The 19,895-nt window shown below is 45.8% G+C and overlaps 1 protein-coding gene and 1 long non-coding RNA gene across 4 annotated transcripts in view; one reads left to right on the forward strand and one right to left on the reverse strand.

The window, feature by feature from the left end:
* Positions 1-12,574, reverse strand: part of LOC147729590 (uncharacterized) — a 145,829-nt gene extending 133,255 nt beyond the window's left edge. The window contains exons 1-2 of the long non-coding RNA XR_015308333.1: positions 11,551-12,574; positions 10,815-10,879 (exon numbers count right to left, since the gene is read on the reverse strand). This is a non-coding gene — a long non-coding RNA (uncharacterized LOC147729590). The remainder of the gene's footprint in view (positions 1-10,814; positions 10,880-11,550) is intronic.
* TNS1 (tensin 1) overlaps positions 1-19,895 on the forward strand; it is a 1,287,061-nt gene that overhangs the window by 665,500 nt on the left and 601,666 nt on the right. The gene's annotated exons all lie outside the window — the stretch shown is intronic.

Here is a 19,895-nt window from a genome sequence, read left to right on the forward strand (position 1 = left end):
GAGGTAGGTAGGCAATGAGTTCGATAATTTAGGGGCCTAGTGACCAAAGCTTCTGCCACCCCATTTCAAGGTTTGGACCATAGGAACTACAAGTAGTGAGGCAGATGATGATCTGAGGCTTCTCTGTGGAGTGTAGCGCTTGATATGTTGACTAAGTTGGCCAGGTCCCACCCCGTACAGTCTTATTTATGCACAATACACATATATTTGAAGTGGATCCTTGCCTGGACAGGCAGCCGGTGCAGATCGCGAATGGCTTGACTTATTGGGCTAAATTTAGGAATCTTAAGTAGTTTAAGGGTGGCAGCATTATCTAAAGTCTGTTTCAGGAAATATCTAATAACTTAGGACCCCTACAGCTTGCTGTAATGAAGGATCCCGCTCTTTGAACACCACAGTGGTCCTCGCTTCGTCCTGTAACGATCTACTGTCCCACAGCAAACATCCGGCTCCCCAGCTGATGTCTGTCCCCATCCATGGATGCTATGCCTGCAGCTGCAGGAACAGTGACCAGAGGGTCGACTGCCATCTGAGTCAGATCACAGGCAGCTGCAGTGCAGGATGTACTGAGCGCTGTGGCACCCAATTCACCTGATAAGAAGCTGCAGTGTGTGGTGCATAGAGCGCTGTGGCATCTGATTCAAGTTAAAAGGAGCTGTAGTGCGTGCTGCATAGAGCGCAGTGGCATCTGATTCAAGTTAAAAGGAGCTGCTGTGCGTGCTGCATAGAGCGCTGTGGCATCTGATTCAAGTTAAAAGGATCTGCTGTGCGTGCTGCATAGATCGCTGTGGCCCCTGATTCAAGTTAAAAGGAGCTGCTGTGCGTGCTGCATAGAGCACTGTGGCATCTGATTCAAGTTAAAAGGATCTGCAGTGCGTGCTGCATAGAGCGCAGTGGCATCTGATTCAAGTTAAAAGGAGCTGCAGTGTCTGATTCAAGTTAAAAGGAGCTGCAGTGTCTGATTCAAGTTAAAAGGAGCTGCTGTGCGTGCTGCATAGAGCGCAGTGGCATCTGATTCAAGTTAAAAGGAGCTGCTGTGCGTGCTGCATAGAGCGCAGTGGCATCTGATTCAAGTTAAAAGGAGCTGCTGTGCATGCTGCATAGAGCGCAGTGGCATCTGATTCAAGTTAAAAGGGGCTGCTGTGCATGCTGCATAGAGCGCTGTGGCATCTGATTCAAGTTAAAAGGAGCTGCAGTGTGTGGTGCATAGAGCACTGTGGCATCTGATTCAAGTTAAAAGGATCTGCTGTGCGTGCTGCATGGAGCGCTGTGGCCCCTGATTCAAGTTAAAAGGAGCTGCTGTGCGTGCTGCATAGATCGCTGTGGTATCTGATTCAAGTTAAATGGAACTGCAGTGTGTGGTGCATAGAGCGCTGTGGCATCTGATTCAAGGATAAAGGAGCTGCAGTGTGTGGTGCATAGAGCACTGTGGCATCTGATTCAAGTTAAATGGAACTGCAGTGTGTGGTGCATAGAGCACTGTGGCATCTGATTCAAGTTAAAAGGATCTGCTGTGCGTGCTGCATGGAGCGCTGTGGCCCCTGATTCAAGTTAAAAGGAGCTGCTGTGCGTGCTGCATAGATCGCTGTGGTATCTGATTCAAGTTAAATGGAACTGCAGTGTGTGGTGCATAGAGCGCTGTGGCATCTGATTCAAGGATAAAGGATCTGCTGTGCGTGCTGCATAGATCGCTGTGGCCCCTGATTCAAGTTAAAAGGAGCTGCTGTGCGTGCTGCATAGAGCACTGTGGCATCTGATTCAAGTTAAAAGGATCTGCAGTGCGTGCTGCATAGAGCGCAGTGGCATCTGATTCAAGTTAAAAGGAGCTGCAGTGTCTGATTCAAGTTAAAAGGAGCTGCAGTGTCTGATTCAAGTTAAAAGGAGCTGCTGTGCGTGCTGCATAGAGCGCAGTGGCATCTGATTCAAGTTAAAAGGAGCTGCTGTGCGTGCTGCATAGAGCGCAGTGGCATCTGATTCAAGTTAAAAGGAGCTGCTGTGCATGCTGCATAGAGCGCAGTGGCATCTGATTCAAGTTAAAAGGGGCTGCTGTGCATGCTGCATAGAGCGCTGTGGCATCTGATTCAAGTTAAAAGGAGCTGCAGTGTGTGGTGCATAGAGCACTGTGGCATCTGATTCAAGTTAAAAGGATCTGCTGTGCGTGCTGCATGGAGCGCTGTGGCCCCTGATTCAAGTTAAAAGGAGCTGCTGTGCGTGCTGCACAGATCGCTGTGGTATCTGATTCAAGTTAAATGGAACTGCAGTGTGTGGTGCATAGAGCGCTGTGGCATCTGATTCAAGGATAAAGGAGCTGCAGTGTGTGGTGCATAGAGCACTGTGGCATCTGATTCAAGTTAAATGGAACTGCAGTGTGTGGTGCATAGAGCACTGTGGCATCTGATTCAAGTTAAAAGGATCTGCTGTGCGTGCTGCATGGAGCGCTGTGGCCCCTGATTCAAGTTAAAAGGAGCTGCTGTGCGTGCTGCATAGATCGCTGTGGTATCTGATTCAAGTTAAATGGAACTGCAGTGTGTGGTGCATAGAGCGCTGTGGCATCTGATTCAAGGATAAAGGAGCTGCAGTGTGTGGTGCATAGAGCACTGTGGCATCTTATTCAAGTTAAATGGAACTGCAGTGTGTGGTGCATAGAGCGCTGTGGCATCTGATTCAAGTTAAAAGGAGCTGCTGTGCGTGCTGCATAGAGCGCTATGGCGTCTGTTTCAAGTTAAAAGGAGCTGCTGTGCGTGCTGCATAGAGCGCTGTGGCACCTGATTAAAGTTAAAAGGAGCTGCAGGCTGTGGTACATAGAGCGCTGTGGCATCTGATTCAAGTTAAATGGAACTGCAGTGTGTGGTGCCTAGAGCGCTGTGGCACCTGATTCAAGGATAAAGGAGCTGCAGTGTGTGGTACATAGAGCGCTGTGGCATCTGATTTAAGGATAAAGGAGCTGCAGGGTGTGGTACATAGAGCGCTGTGGTACCTGATTCAAGTTAAATGGAACTGCAGTGTGTGGTGCATAGAGCGCTGTGGCACCTGATTCAAGGATAAAGGAGCTGCAGTGTGTGGTGCATAGAGAGCTGTGGTACCTGATTCAAGTTAAAAGGAGCTGCAGTGTGTGGTGCATAGAGCGCTGTGGCACCTGATTCAAGGATAAAGGAGCTGCAGTGTGTGGTGCATAGAGAGCTGTGGTACCTGAATCAAGTTAAAAGGAGCTGCAGTGTGTGATGCATAGAGCGCTGTGGCACCTGATTCAAGGATAAAGGAGCTGCAGTGTGACAAGCCATCGTTCGTAAGGGGTGGGATGTCTTTGCGCCTGCGACCTGTAGTAAGGGAGTAGTGCCCAATGTCGCAACTGCAGATAGCGCTGCCTTTTGGATTCAGGAAGGCTGTAGTTGGATTTAAGCTGAGTGAGGGGGATGATGCCTTCCACATCTTTTAAGTGACCCAGTGCACGGCATTCTCTGGCTCTCCAATGTAAAAAAACGTCTCGCCCATCCCAGGGCAGAAGTCAGGATTGTCGTAAAGTGGTGCAAGGGGGAGAGGATAGTAGTCAGACCGTGTCTCCTACTGGTCCGGTCCCATAATGTTAATGTGATGCGGGTGATGTATGAAGCATAAAGATTGGGTGGTCTCTGCGATTTCTTAAGGAAGGGGATTTTCATAAGGGAGGTGCCCGCCACTGTTTGGTCCCGGAATAGCCAGTGCTTCTCCGAATCAGTGCGGCTCCATTCCACCAGGTGCCGCAGTTGTGCGGCTTTGTAATAGAGCGTGATATCTGGGATCCCAAGGCCAACTTCATTAGGTGGAACAGTGCTAACAGTCCTCTTCATTCTCGGCTTTCGGCCCTAGACAACACCTTTTTAAAAGGATTCTCTTCTGAACCTGGAGCCACTGCAAGCAAGGCCTGTAGAAGGGGAGCAGAGACAGCCCAGACGGCAAATTGCAAAAGAGGCGAGCCGCTGTGTTCTGTCCCACCAGCAATTTTGATAGCAACGTCTTGTTTGATGAAGTCAACAAAACGTAGCAATAATCCAGGTGGCAAATCACAAGGGCCTGTACCACCGTTTTCCTTGCTGAGAGTGAAAGGAAGAGAAAGGCTCTCCTCAATAAGCACATGATTCGGCAACTGGAACCTGAAGTTGACTTCACCTGCTCTCTCATGGGAAGAGGTTGGTCAAGGCGGACTCCCAAGTTCTTGAGCATCTGCTTGGGAGCAATCCCAAGTTCAGCTGGCCACCAGTCAGCAGTACTTAGTTCATTCATTCATTCATAATCTTTATTCGATTGTAGATTTTACAATCATAAAAGTTCATTTTAAAATCACACAATTAAAAACAGTTACAGTTCATTATCAAAGGCAATTAATGATACAATAGACAGCACAATATATCAAACAATAAAGCATGGGAAGTATATAGTTAAAAATATAAATAACTGTAGACTTAAGAATCACCAGCACATTTTTACATCATGGTTAGCCGTCCATGCTTTTCCTAAAGCAGATGGCTTTTTTAAAAAAATTACAAATAAACAGGGTACAGTCAATATTCAGTAGTTGTAAGTAATAAAGTGCGGGTTTAATTTGTGTGAAGCTCAATTTTTTAAGACACGGTTTAAGGTATAAATTCCGTGGGGTAGAGTAATAAGGGCAAATAAAAAGGAAGTGTGCCAGATCTTGAGGAGACTTTCCGTCGCAGCCACAAGCTGGCAACACTTCGCCCCGCTGGGCACCACTCGGGAATGCCAGTAGAAGGTGGTAGAGGTCAAAGCGGAACCTTATTAAAAGAAACCGTTCATAGCTGGACATTGGCCATGTCAAATAAGGTTCTATTTGCAAGCATGTTTTTAGCAGTAGATGTTTCCTAACGCTGACCTTCTGTGTCTCAACCTCTTCCCTATCGGTACATCTTAACAAAACTATGGCATTCTTGACCAGGTTCACATCAGATTTTCTGATTGTATTTGGGGCATAAAACAAATCACGTCGGCCTATTGCCGTTAGGCTGTCCTTTATATACTTTACCCATGGTACCTTAAATCTCCCGTCTAACTGTAGAGCTTCTTTCAATAGGGCATGTGTTAGTGGGATTTCATTGTTTAACCAACATTTCAGCCAGCATAAGACTGGGCTTACTGCTATTCTGTCACCTAGAAAGGGGACCCCCAGCTCCTCGTGTACTGAGTAATTCCCAGTGCCCCTGGGCAGTCTTAAGATCTTTTTCAGGAAGTTATTTTCTGCGACCTCTAGGTCTTTGACCTTACGATAGCCCCAGAGCTCGCTCCCATAACAGGCAATAGCAACGCTTTTTGCCTGGTACAATTTAAGCAATGCGGCCAACGGGCAATTGCCGATCTTTTTTGCAAAGCCGAGGATGGCCGCATTGACCCTTGTAATTTCACCCTTCTTTTTGGAGACTGCTGGCCCCCAAGATAACTTTTGATCTATCAGGACCCCGAGGTAAGAGAAGGAGTTGGTTGATGGGATTTTTTCCCCGTTTAAACTGAAGTGACCAGGTTTCAGAGTGCCCTTACCTGCTTTCAAAACGAAGGACTTGGAATTATTTATACTTAAACCACGTGACTCCATAAATTTGTGGAAGGAGTTTAAAAGTTTCTGGAGGCCGTTTGCTGTTCTAGAAATAAGAACAGCATCGTCGGCGTAGAGTAGAACAGGTACCCCTTTGCGCTCGACTAAGGGGTAATCTGCTTCTACCAGTAAAAGTGATTCCTCCAGTTCATTAATATACAGATTAAATAAAAAAGGGGCCAAAATGCAACCTTGTCGGACACCCCGATTTATTTTAAATTCATCCGTTACCTTAAGGTCTTGAGAGTAACGGACGTTCGCCCTAGTGTCTGTATGCAGATCAGCGAGGAAATTGACGAGGTTCCTCTCTACACCCATTCTCAGCAAGGTGGCCCATAATAGGCTTCTGTCTACGCAGTCGAACGCGGACGACAGGTCCATGAAGGCCATATAGACAGTGCCTTGTCTCGCCAGTGTGTACTTGCTTAGGATAAGGTATAGGTTCAGACACTGCGTGATGGTCGAGTGATCCGGTCTAAACCCGTATTGTATGGGTGAAAGGATTTTATTTTCTTTGGCCCAAGTAGATAACCTGTTAAGAATTACTCCCCCCACCACTTTAACTACTGAATTCAGTAAAGAAATTGGCCTGTAACATGACGGGCTACTGCGGTCCCCCTTCTTAAAAATGGGGACTATAGTCGAGAGGCCCCAAGTTCTTGGGCAACCAGTTGTCACCGCTGCATTTATTACAGCCGTGAGAACCGGGGCCCAAAACGGGGTACTGGACTTAAACAGGTCCGGTGGTAAACCATCCGGACCCGGGGCCTTGTTGGTAGTTAGACCCTGTATTCCCCTAACGGTCTCTTGTACTGTGAAGCACAGTGGGGTCGCAGTTGGAATTAAAAGATCAAAGACTTCCCGTTGCTCATTGCTCTTAAAAATTGTGCTGAAATGGGACACCCACTCCCCCTCAGGGATGTTTGTTCCAATAGCTGCGTCATTTGGATTTTCAAACATGGGTTTATTAATTATTTGCCAAAACTTACTGCTATTCCCCAACACAGATGGGTCAAGAAGGGATTCAATAACATTTGCCTTAATTTCCTTTTTTCTAATGGCTATTATTTTCCTGTAGGCCATGCGAAGATTTTTTATCAATTCATGATCTCTTGGTTTGGTTTTTAATGCAAGTTTCAAGTCCCTGCTTGCCTTTGAGCAATTATGGTCAAACCATTTAGAGTTATTCTCACTATGACCCTTTATTGGCACTGTGAGCATGGAACCAATTTTAGCGACCAACCCCTCAAACCTAGACAAAATGTTCGAAGGGATTGAATCAGATGAAAGACAAACGGACAGCTCCTCTTCACATGTGCTGGTTATATTAGAATACAAGGTGTCTTGATTTACCATTGACCATTTAATGCGACGCCTGCCATTTACGCACCTTAACATACCATGATCGGGACGTGACTGACGTTTAGCAAAAAATGGACCACTCAAGTTTATAACAAGGGGATTATGATCGCTGTATATACTGGTGAGAATAGAAAAATGCAAGACCCATTGGGCAGCATCTGGAGATAATAGTATGTGATCAATAAAGGAACCCTGCCCATGCCCTTTGAAGGTTGGGGTGTCGAAGATTTTTGTGTCGGGGACCAACGACATAGCTACAATCAAATTGTGCTCGTTCATTAAGTCGTTTAGGTTCTCGCCACCCCTACTATGAGAGAAGTGAAAACCTTCCTCGTTATGACACCCTAAAGACCCCATTGGCGTACTAGCTGGGTTACCGCATGGTTGAACATTAAAATCACCTGCTATCAACAAATGCCGTGATACATTATAAACAGTTTTGCTCAGAATATCATTTAAAGAGGCAATATGGCACGTTTCATTGTTACTGTTAGCATTGTAAAAATTAACCAGTGTCATCACAGTCTTCCCATTTTTTAGATCAATCTTCTGTAAATTCAGATTTACGCTATGGTAGTTGCTTATATTACATTGCAGATCTTGGCTAATGAAGATGGCCAGGCCGCCCTTGGCTCTTCCCCTGGTGACCCAGTGCACGGCATTCTCTGGCTCTCCAATGTAAAAAAACGTCTCGCCCATCCCAGGGCAGAAGTCAGGATTGTCGTAAAGTGGTGCAAGGGGGAGAGGATAGTAGTCAGACCGTGTCTCCTACTGGTCCGGTCCCATAATGTTAATGTGATGCGGGTGATGTATGAAGCATAAAGATTGGGTGGTTTCTGCGATTTCTTAAGGAAGGGGATTTTCATAAGGGAGGTGCCCGCCACTGTTTGGTCCCGGAATAGCCAGTGCTTCTCCGAATCAGTGCGGCTCCATTCCACCAGGTGCCGCAGTTGTGCGGCTTTGTAATAGAGCGTGATATCTGGGATCCCAAGGCCAACTTCATTAGGTGGAACAGTGCTAACAGTCCTCTTCATTCTCGGCTTTCGGCCCTAGACAACACCTTTTTAAAAGGATTCTCTTCTGAACCTGGAGCCACTGCAAGCAAGGCCTGTAGAAGGGGAGCAGAGACAGCCCAGACGGCAAATTGCAAAAGAGGCGAGCCGCTGTGTTCTGTCCCACCAGCAATTTTGATAGCAACGTCTTGTTTGATGAAGTCAACAAAACGTAGCAATAATCCAGGTGGCAAATCACAAGGGCCTGTACCACCGTTTTCCTTGCTGAGAGTGAAAGGAAGAGAAAGGCTCTCCTCAATAAGCACATGATTCGGCAACTGGAACCTGAAGTTGACTTCACCTGCTCTCTCATGGGAAGAGGTTGGTCAAGGCGGACTCCCAAGTTCTTGAGCATCTGCTTGGGAGCAATCCCAAGTTCAGCTGGCCACCAGTCAGCAGTACTTAGTTACCAAACAGCATTATCTCAGTTTTTCTGCATTCTACTGGAGACAGGTTTTTTTCATCCATGTGACAATTGGTGTCATCCCGTCTAAAAAGCTTTGTTTATTTTTGGCTAAATCTTTCTCAAAGGAGATTACAAGCTGTGCATCGTCTACCTACGATATGATCTCGAAGCCAAATGCTCTTACAATCTTAGCGAGTGGTGCAACATATATGTTGAAGAGCAGAGGGCTAAGGCAAGAGCCCTGGGGCACCCCCTTGTCCAGCGATATCATGCGAGATTTAAAGGAGCCTAAAATAATGGTTTGGGTTCCGTTGGACAGGAAATCGCCAAGCCAATTAAGCGCTGTCCAGAAATGCCTATCTCTGGTAGCCATAGAGTAATTTGGGATGGGACACTATATTGAGCTCAGCCGACAAGTCGAGCAATACTAGCATAGATGGTATATTGGCATCTAGAGAACCACTGATATGGTCGGTGACCACTACAAAAGCTGTCTCCGTTCTGTGAGATGGTCTGAAACTCGATTGTGATGGGTCTAGGGTGTTGTCAACCTCGAGGTACTCTAAAAGTTGTTTATTAATTAATCCTTCCAAGAGCTTACCCAATAAAGGAAGCAATGAGATTGGACGGTAATTAGAGAGGTTGGAAGGTGCTGGATTAGCCTTTTTTGGAACGGCCTAACCTGGGCTGCATTCCAAGTTGCAGGGATTTTTCCAGTATTAACCTAAAGATTGAACATCGAATGTATGGCAGGGGCCAACTGATAGGCGAGAGAAATGGAGATCTTGGGGGAAAAAATATCTAAAAAGAGATCCTGAGTTGGCTGAAACAAGTCCCACCTGAATTTCTTCCAAGGAAAACTCATTGAACTTTCCTAAATTTGGAACCCCATGGGCGGAGGGAGGTAAGATAGGGTAAATTCTGATAGATGTTTACTTTTTCTTCAAAATGATTTGCCAGAGAATCACAAAGAGGCTGAGATGGCTGGATGTCTAGAGTACATGCTCTAGGATTTACAAAATCATTGAGGACTCTAAATAAGATTTTTGACCAGTTTTTTGCCTGGGAAATTTGATCCAAGATGTATAGTTTCCGAGCAGCCCATATATTGTGGTGGTAGCATGTAAGTGCTGCTCTGTGCATCTCCCCATCACAGGTATTATTTGAGCACCTCCACTGTCTTTCTAATTTTTTACATGATATTTTTCAATTCTAAGAACCAACGTATGACAAGGGGCGTGGGTACCATGTGTGGGGTTATGATCCCTTTGAGGAAGGGTACTCTTATCAAAGTCACTATTTATGATGGAAGAGGAAAGGCTTGTAGAGGTGCTACTGATGGCAAATGCAAAGTGCTGCTTGGGCACACCTGGATGTGTAAGTGAAGGTTTGGTCTGGGCAGTACTAGTGCTGGCAGGGAAAGGTTTTATTTAATAATCGCTGCTGGAAGAGAAAGGTTTGTTGAGCGAGTGCTGGTGGTGAAAGCAACGCTCAGCCTGTGTAAAGAAGTGTGAGCTCAGGTAGTGTTTCTGCATCTAGAGATAAGGAAGATTGGGCCAAATGTACGACCCTAAATTGCATGCTCAAACGGGTTTGCGATCCGTTTGCGCATGCATAATGGCCCTGTGCCATGCACAATTCCTAAATAGCAAGTTGCAATTTATTTGCGACTCGCTATATAGGAATTGTGAGTCGCTATTAGGAAGGGGCGTTCCCTTCCTAATGGTGTCCGCAATTCAATGTATGAATGTTTTGTGACCGCAATTGGAGTCGCAAAACACTCGCAAATTACCACCCTCTTCAATAGGGTGGTAATGCAGTCGCAAAGTGGAAGGGGTCACCAGGGGACCCCTTCCACTTTGTGACTGTCTCTTAAAATATTTATTAAGGGCAGGCATTGGTCCCAAAGACCGTTACCTGCCCTTAAAAAATTAAACTAAAACTTTTCATTTTTAAAAATTTATAAATACAACCTGTTTTCCTTTAAGGAAAATGGGCTGCTTTTTTTTAAAAAAAACTTCTTATTTAACCCCTCCCATGCTCGTGACGGAACGGTTCCGTCACGAGCCTCGGGTGGGCTGTGCTGGTGACGGAACGGTTCCGTCACGACAAGCTCGCCGCGCTTGTGCGGCGCGAATTCCGCGCCTGCGCTGACGTTCTAAAGAGCGGGCGGGGTGGTGACGGAACCGTTCCGTCACAAGCACAGCTCACCCGCGGGTCGTGACGGAGTGGTTCCGTCACCAGCGCGGGACCGCTGCGCGGCCCCGCCTCCCCCTTAGCGCTGCGCCGGAAAAGCCGCCGCAGCGAAGGGGTTAAAAGCAGTCCCAGACATGGTGGTCTGCGGAGCCCAGCAGGCCACCATACCTGGGAGGGCCTGTCATTCCCAATGGGCTCGCAAATTGTGAGATGCTCATTAATATTAATGAGCCTCGCAATTTGTGACCTCATTGGGAATCGCAAACAGTGTTAAACACACTGGCCCACATGCATCATTGTGTCATTTTGCATTTCTTAATTTGCGAAAAATAAGGAATCGCAAATTAAGAAGTGCAAAATGCTATGCATCATTTTTTTCGGTATTTCTTTGTGATTCGGTAAAAATCGCAATTTTTACCGAATCCCAAAGAAATACCGAATTCTTAAGTTAATTTTCGCAATTCCCATTGATTCCTATGGGCCAAAAGGCCCATAGGAGTCAATGCAAATTGCGAGTGGCACTTAGAAAATTTCATGGGTGCAGGGGGGGGGTCTAAAGGACCCCCCCATGCACCCCTGAAATGTATTTTTCGCATCATGTTGCACACACACATGTCCTAAGGACATGTGTGTCCGTAACATGAATGTTGAAAAAAAAGTATTTTCAACATTTTAAACACTTTTTCCAAATTTACCGAGTGGTTCAACCACTCGGTAAATTTGGAACCCTAATTGCGAATTTCCACTTGTCAAAGTAATGATGCATTGCTTTTAAGAAGTCGCACATCTGCGACTTCTTAAAAGCACCCGCAACTTTAGAACTCGCAACAATGTTACGAATTCTAAAATTGCTTCATGCATCCCAAAAAGCACTTTTGCATTCGCAAACGGCCGATTTTAAGTAATCGCACCGTTTGCGACTACAAAAATGCTTGATGCATGTGGGCCACTGTTGTACGTTGCATATTGAGCCTCGCAAATTACGACTCGCAAATGAGTCGCAATTTGCGAGGCGCAGTTTAGCTCGTCGTACATCTGGCCCATTTTTCTTAGAAGTGAAAGGTTTACGAACATAGCGCTGTTGCTGAAAAGGAAACTGCGCCTACGTAGTAGTGCTCCAAAGGGTAAGGGGGATTCCTCCAGTTAGGAAGCTGCAGTTTAAGTGACTTTTCTGCTGCCAGATCTGAAAGATTTTGAGCTGTTCGCGTGTTTATTTGTGTTACAGCGCCAATGAACAGCTTCTAGGCTCTCAGGCTGAACAAGAGCTGCTGAGGAGGAGGCACAGGTGCAGCTATAGATGACACGCCCATTTTCCATTTAATCCACTGTTATGTCTGCTTTATTTGGGTTTGAAAGGCAAAGAGAGTTAGAACAGGCTCTGAAAACACTTGTAGGTTTGGCTGTACAGTGCTCTGTGACAAAAGCACTGAGCTGTGCAAATTGGAAACAGGCTGCATGGAATAAAAACACATTTCAAGGTTAAATGTTTGCAAGACATGAGAACTAGAGAAAGGCACCCCCAAATCTGGGAATGCTTAGTAGTGGGAAAGTAGATGTAGGTTGAAACATGGAAGGGTAGAAGTAAACATAAAAGGATAGAAAAACAGAGAACTAGAGAAGGAAGTATGAAATACCAGTCAAATAGAAAAAAAGAGAATAATAGGGGAAAAGGCATAAAGAAAAGAGAACAGTACAGATTAAAGCCAGTGATAGGGGGGACGACAGAAAAGGACAGGACGAAGGAAAGATATGTCTCCTGGAAAGAGGATGAAGAGGCGTGGAGGGATAATTAATACATTAAAATAGGAAGAATAGACAGAAAGATAAAGTGAAACAACACGACACAACGAATGGAAGGAAACAGGAGCTCCCAGCGTTACGGAAGGACGACGGAAGAAACAGATTTAGAGAGAAAAAGAAACAGAAACAAAATCACAAATGAGATGATAGTTCAAAGGAAAATGAACTAGATTGAAATAAAGAAAGTAGAAAAAGAATCTCGAACCTTCAACAGAGACAGAGAGCTAACACGGACTGACGTGGCACGGACAGGGAGGGAGAAGGCTCCCCCAGGGTGAGGTGGCACAGTGACAGGTGACACACCACTACAGTCCTATGTGGTGCAGCGACAGAGGGGCATACGAGCACAGTCTGGTGTGGCACAGTGCCAAAGGGCACCACGGTACAGTCTAACGGAGCCCCCTCGCAGAGGACACGGCTGTACAATTAAATGCGTTACAGTGGCAATGAGGGCACCATCCTAGTTTCTTTGGTACAGAGACGAGGAGGACCCAGTCCAAAGCGACGTGGCCAAGTGACAAAGTGGGCACAGGGCACACTGATGTGCTAAGAAGGCCCTGGTACAATCTTCAGTGGCACTGCGACAGAGATGACAACAGAGCAGTCTGATGTGGGACCGTGACAGGGAGGGGTCGACAGTGCAGTCTGATCTCGCAGTGCGACACAGAGGGCCCCACAGCATTGCAATGTGGCACAGAGCGGGCACATGTCCAGGCTGCTGTGCCTGAGAGGTTAATACAACAATCACTGTGTGCTGTCGCACTGGGGGTGGGAGCACCGTGTGATGTGACACACTGGCAGAGATAACCCTGAGCCCTATCACACCCTCCCGTGGCACGAGGACAGAAGTTCAGAGGCCGAGAGGTAGGTTTGGTGCTGACTGCGTTGGCACAGAAGGCACCCTATGGCAGCGCGCCTCTCCCAGGCTAGCAGTGGGTGCCGTTGTGCAGAGCTGCAGCCCCGGGTCATTCGAGAGTCAAGGAGAAATCAGGCTGATTGAGCAGAGAGGCGGCTCTAATTCCATCAGTGGTCCAGCTGGTCTGTGCCATATCACCCTCCCTCCCTGCCTTCCCGTTATTCCTTTCTCTGGGCCTGGCATCCTCTGCTCCACCCGTGAAGAAAGCACTGCCATCATAGACTGCCAGTCGGAGGAGTAAGTGCCTGTCTCGGAAAGTTAAAGCAGATATACCGCCCCATGCCCTTCCTCCAGCCCTGGCCTTCTAGGCACTAACACCTTGCATCCTGGCACTTTCACTTTACGCACTGTAAACAAGGTCTGAGAACACCCAGCATGCAATGGGCTTAGCTTAAAAACCAAGAGTGGCTTAGGTTGTCACACACGACGCAGAGCCACTGGCAGAGCATGAGGTCTCTGGGGGATGGGGAGCCATTGAGTTTTCCATAGCAAGGGTACCCGATAGCACATATTACCATTGGCATAGCAAGGGTTCCATATAGGACAGATAACTATTGGCATAACAAGGGTACCAGATAGCACGGATAACCATTGGCATAGCAAGGGTACTAGATAGCACAGATAACCATTGGCATAGCAAGGGTTCCATATAGCCCAGATAACTATTGGCATAACAAGGGTACCAGATAGCACAGATAACCATTGGCATAGCAAGGGTTCCATATAGCACAGATAACCATTGGCATAATCAGGGTACCAGATAGCACAGATAACCATTGGCATAGCAAGGGTTCCATATAGCACAGATAACTATTGGCATAACAAGGGTACCAGATAGCACGGATAACCATTGGCATAGCAAGGGTTCCATATAGCACAGATAACCATTGGCATAATCAGGGTACCAGATAGCACAGATAACCATTGGCATAGCAAGGGTTCCATATAGCACAGATAACCATTGGCATAATCAGGGTACCAGATAGTACAGATAACCATTGGCATAGCAAGGGTTCCATATAGCACAGATAACTATTGGCATAATCAGGGTACCAGATAGCAAAGATAACCATTGGCATAGCAAGGGTTCCATATAGCACAGATAACCATTGGCATAATCAGGGTACCAGATAGCACAGATAACCATTGGCATAGCAAGGGTTCCATATAGCACAGATAACCATTGGCATAATCAGGGTACCAGATATCACAGATAACCATTGGCATAGCAAGTGTTCCATATAGGATGGATAACTATTGGCATAGAAAGGGTACCAGATAACCAGATAAACATTGGCATAGGAAGGGTACCCCGATAGCCCAGATAACCATTGGCATAGCAAGGGTACGAGACAGCATAGATAACCATTGACATAGCAAGGGTTCCATTTACCACAGATAACCATTGGCATAGCAAGGGTACCAGATAGTACAGATAACAATTGGCATAGCAAGGTTACTATATAGCACAGATAACCATAGGCATAGCAAGGGTTCCATTTACAACAGATAACCATTAAAATTCCACGGACCTGATAATTCTCGCCTCGGTGCCTATTCCAATCACGGAGTCCCACTCTGCAACTCTGGGCAATAGCTTGCTTAATGTCCTCAACGGCCCCCAGAACGCTAAGGATGCCTGGCTTCCACCTTGGGGGTGCCCAGGAGTGGACGCCTCACAGGGAAAGCCAGGCTGGGTTCCACAGCGGTATCCGTACAAGCGCCTTGAGACCGTTGCGGGTAAATAGTGCGCTATACAAGTATCAATTTACATTTACATTACATGCATTGCAAGCGTACCAGATAGCCCAGATAACCATTGACATAGCAAGGGTACTAGATAGCACAGATAATCATTTGTATAGCAAGGGTTCCATTTACCACAGATAGCCATTGGCATAGCAAGGATACTAGATAGCACAGATAACCATTGGCATAGCAAGGGTTCCATATAGGACAGATAACCAACGGCATAGCAAGGGTTCCATATTGGTAAGATAACCATTGGCATCGCAAGAGTACCAGATTGCCCAGATAACCATTGGCATAGCAACGGTACTAGATAGCACAGATAACTATTGGCATAGCAAAGGTACCATATAGCACAGATAACCATTGGCATAGCAAGGGTTCCATTTACCATAGATAACCATTGGCATAGCAAGAGTTCCATATAGCACAGATAACCGTTGGCATAGCAAGGGCTCCATTTACCACAGGTAACCATTGGCATTGCAAGGGTACCAGATATCCCAGATAACCATTGACATAGCAAGGGTACTAGATAGCACAGATAACCATTGGTATAGCAATGGTTCCATTTACCACAGATAACCATTGGCATAGCAAGGGTGCCACATAGCACAGTTAACCATTGGCATAGCAAGGGTCCAGATAGCATAGATCACCATTGTCATAGCGAGGGTTCCATATAGCACAGATAACCATTGGCATAACAAGGGTGCCAGATAGCAAAGTTAACCATTGACATAGCAAGGGTTCCCTGTAGCACAAATAACCATTGGCATTGCAAAGATACAGTCTAGCACAGCTAACCTTTTGCATAGCAAGGGTGCCAGGTAGCACAGAGAACCATTGGCATAGCAAGGGTACCATATAGCACATATAACCATTGGCATTGCAAGGGTTCCATATACCACAGGTAACCATTGGCATTGCAAGGGTACCAGATATCCCAGATAACCATTGACATAGCAAGGGTACTAGATAGCACAGATAACCATTGGTATAGCAAGGGTTCCATTTACCACAGATAACCATTGGCATAGCAAGGGTGCCCGATAGCACAGTTAACCATTGGCATAGCAAGGGTCCAGATAGCATAGATCACCATTGTCATAGCGAGGGTTCCATATAGCACAGATAACCATTGGCATAACAAGGGTGCCAGATAGCAAAGTTAACCATTGGCATAGCAAGGGTTCCCTGTAGCACAAATAACCATTGGCATTGCAAAGATACGGTCTAGCACAGCTAACCTTTTGCATAGCAATGGTGCCAGGTAGCACAGAGAACCATTGGCATAGCAAGGGTACCATATAGCACATATAACCATTGGCATTGCAAGAGTTCCATATAGCACAGATAACCATTGGCATAGCACGAGTTCCATATAGCACAGATAAACTTTGGCATAGCAAGGGTGCCAGACTGCACAGATAACTCTTGGCATAGCAAGGGTGCAGATAAGTATTGGCATAGAAAGGGTACCAGATAACCATTGGCATATCAAGGGTACCAGATAGCACGGATAACCAGTGGCATAGCAAAGGTACCAGATAGCCCAGATAACAATTGGCATAGCAAGGGTACTAGATAGCACAGATAACCATTGGCATAACAAGGTTTCCAATTACCACAGATAACCATTGGCATTGCAAGGGTACCAGATAGCCCAGATAACAATTGGCATAGCAAGGGTTCCATTTACCACAGATAATCGTTGGCATAGCAAGGATACTAGATAGCACATATAACCATTGGCATAGCAAGGGTTCCATATGGGACAGATAACCACTGGCATAGCAAGGGTTCCATATAGTGCAGATAACCCTTGGCATAGCAAGCGTACCAGATAGCACATATAACCATTGGCATAGCAAGGGTTCCATATAGGACAGATAACCACTGGCATAGCAAGGGTTCCATATAGTGCAGATAACCATTGGCATAGCAAGGGTACTAGATAGCACATATAACCATTGGCATAGCAAGGGTTCCATTTACCACAGATAACCATTGGCTTTGCAAGGGTTCCGTATAGCACAGATAACCATTGGCATAGCAAGGGTACTAGATAGCACATATAACCATTGGCTTAGCAAGGGTTCCATGTAGCACAGATAACCATTGGCATAGCAAGAGTGCCACATAGCACAGATAACCATTGGCAAATCAAGGGTTCCATATAGGAAAGGCAGCCATTGGCATAGCAAGGGTTCCATATTGGACAGATAACCATTGGCATAGCAAGGGCTACCAGATAGCACAGATAACCATTGGCATAGTAAGGGTACTAGATAGCACAGATAACCATTGGCATAGCAAGGGTACTAGATAGCATAGATAACCATTGGCATAGCAAGGGTACTAGATAGCACAGATAACCATTGGCATAGCAAGGGTACTAGATAGCACAGATAACCATTGGCATAGCAAGGGTTCCATATAGCACAGATAACCATTGGCATAGCAAGGGTTCAAGATAGCACAGTTAACCATTGGCATGGCAAGGTTTCCATATAGCACGGATAACCATTGGCCTTGCAAGGGTACCAGATAGCACAGATAACTATTGGCATAGCAACGTTGCCAGATAACATAGATAACAATTGGCATAGCAAGGGTGCCAGGTAGCACAGAGAACCATTGGCATGGCAAGGGTTCCATATAGCACAGATAACCATTGGCATAGCAAGGGTTCCATATAGCACAGATAACTATTGGCATAGCAAGGTTGCCAGATAGCATAGATAACAATTGGCTTAGCAAGGGTGCTAGGTAGCACAGAGAACCATTGGCATAGTAAGCGTTCCATATAGCACATATAACCGTTGGCATAGCAAGCGTTCCATATAGCACAGATAACCATTGGCATAGCAAGGGTGCCAGATAGCACAGAGAACCATTGGCATAGCAAGGGTTCCATATAGCACAGATAACCATTGGCATAGAAAGGGTGCAGATAGCACAGGTAACCCTTGGCATAGCAAGGGTTCCATATAGCACAGATAACCATTGGCATAGCAAGGGTGCCAGATAGCACAGTTAACAATTGGCATAGTAAGAGCCAGATAGCATAGGTTACCATTGGCATAGCGAGGGTTCCATATAGCACAGATAACCATTGCCATAACAAGGGTGCCAGATAGCACAGTTAACAATTGGCATAGCAAGGGTTCCATATAGCACAGATAACCATTGGCATCGCAAGGGTTCTATATAGCACAGATAATCATTGGCATAGCAAGGGTACCATCTAGCAGATAACCATTGGAATAGCAAGGGTGCCAGATAGCACAAAGAACGATTGGCATAGCAAGAATACTATATAGCACAGATTACCATTGGCATAGGAAGGGTTCCAAATAGGTCAGATAACCATTTGCATAGCATGGGTTTCATATAGGTCGGATAACCTTTGGCATTGCAAGGGTACCATATAGCACAGATAACCATTGGCATAGCAAGGGTTCCATATAGGACAGATAACCATTGGCATAGCATGGGTTTCATATAGGTCAGATAACCATTAGCATAGCAAGGGTTCCATATAGCACAGATAACCATTGGCATAGCAAGGGTTCCATATAGCACAGATAACTATTGGCATAGCAAGGTTGCCAGATAGCAGAGATAACCATTGGCATAGCAAGGGTTCCATATAGGTCAGATAACCATTGGCATAGCAAGAGTTCCATATAACACAGATAACCGTTGGCATAGCAAGGGTTCCATATAGCACAGATAACCATTGGCATAGCAAGGGTTCCATATAGCACAGATATAACCATTGGCATAGTAAGGGTTCCATATAGCACAGATATAACCATTGGCATAGCAATGGTTCCATATAGCCCAGATAACCATTGGCATAGCAAGGGTTCCATATAGCACAGATAACCATTGGCATAGCAAGGGTTCCATATAGCACAGATAACCATCGGCATAGCAAGGGTTCCATATAGCACAGATAACAATCGGCATAGTAAGGGTACCAGATAGCCCAGATAACCATTGGCATAGCAACGGTACTAGATAGCAAAGATAACCATTGGCATAGCAATGGTTCCATATAGCACAGATATAACCATTGGCATAGCAAGGGTTCCATATAGCACAGATAACTATTGGCATAGCAAGGTTGCCAGATAGCAGAGATAACCATTGGCATAGCAAGGGTTCCATATAGGTCAGATAACCATTGGCATAGCAAGAGTTCCATATAACACAGATAACCATTGGCATAGCAAGGGTTCCATATAGCACAGATATAACCATTGGCATAGTAAGGGTTCCATATAGCACAGATATAACCATTGGCATAGCAATGGTTCCATATAGCCCAGATAACCATTGGCATAGCAAGGGTTCCATATAGCACAGATAACCATTGGCATAGCAAGGGTTCCATATAGCACAGATAACCATCGGCATAGTAAGGGTACCAGATAGCCCAGATAACCATTGGCATAGCAACGGTACTAGATAGCAAAGATAACCATTGGCATAGCAATGGTTCCATATAGCACAGATATAACCATTGGCATAGCAATGGTTCCATATAGCACAGCTAACCATTGGCATAGCAAGGGTTCCATATAGCACAGATAACCATTGGCATAGCAATGGTTCCATATAGCACAGATATAACCATTGGCATAGCAAGGGTTCCATACAGGACAGGTAACCATCGGCATAGCAAGGGTACCAGATAGCACGGATAACCATTGGCATAGCAAGGGTACTAGATAGCACATATAACCATTGGCATAGCAAGGGTACCAAATAGCACAGATAACCATTGGCATAGCAAGGGTTCCATTTCCCACAGATAGC

This window comes from Lissotriton vulgaris, chromosome 2_1, assembly GCF_964263255.1.
Source record: "Lissotriton vulgaris chromosome 2_1, aLisVul1.2, whole genome shotgun sequence".
NCBI classification, from domain to species: Eukaryota; Metazoa; Chordata; class Amphibia; order Caudata; family Salamandridae; genus Lissotriton; species Lissotriton vulgaris.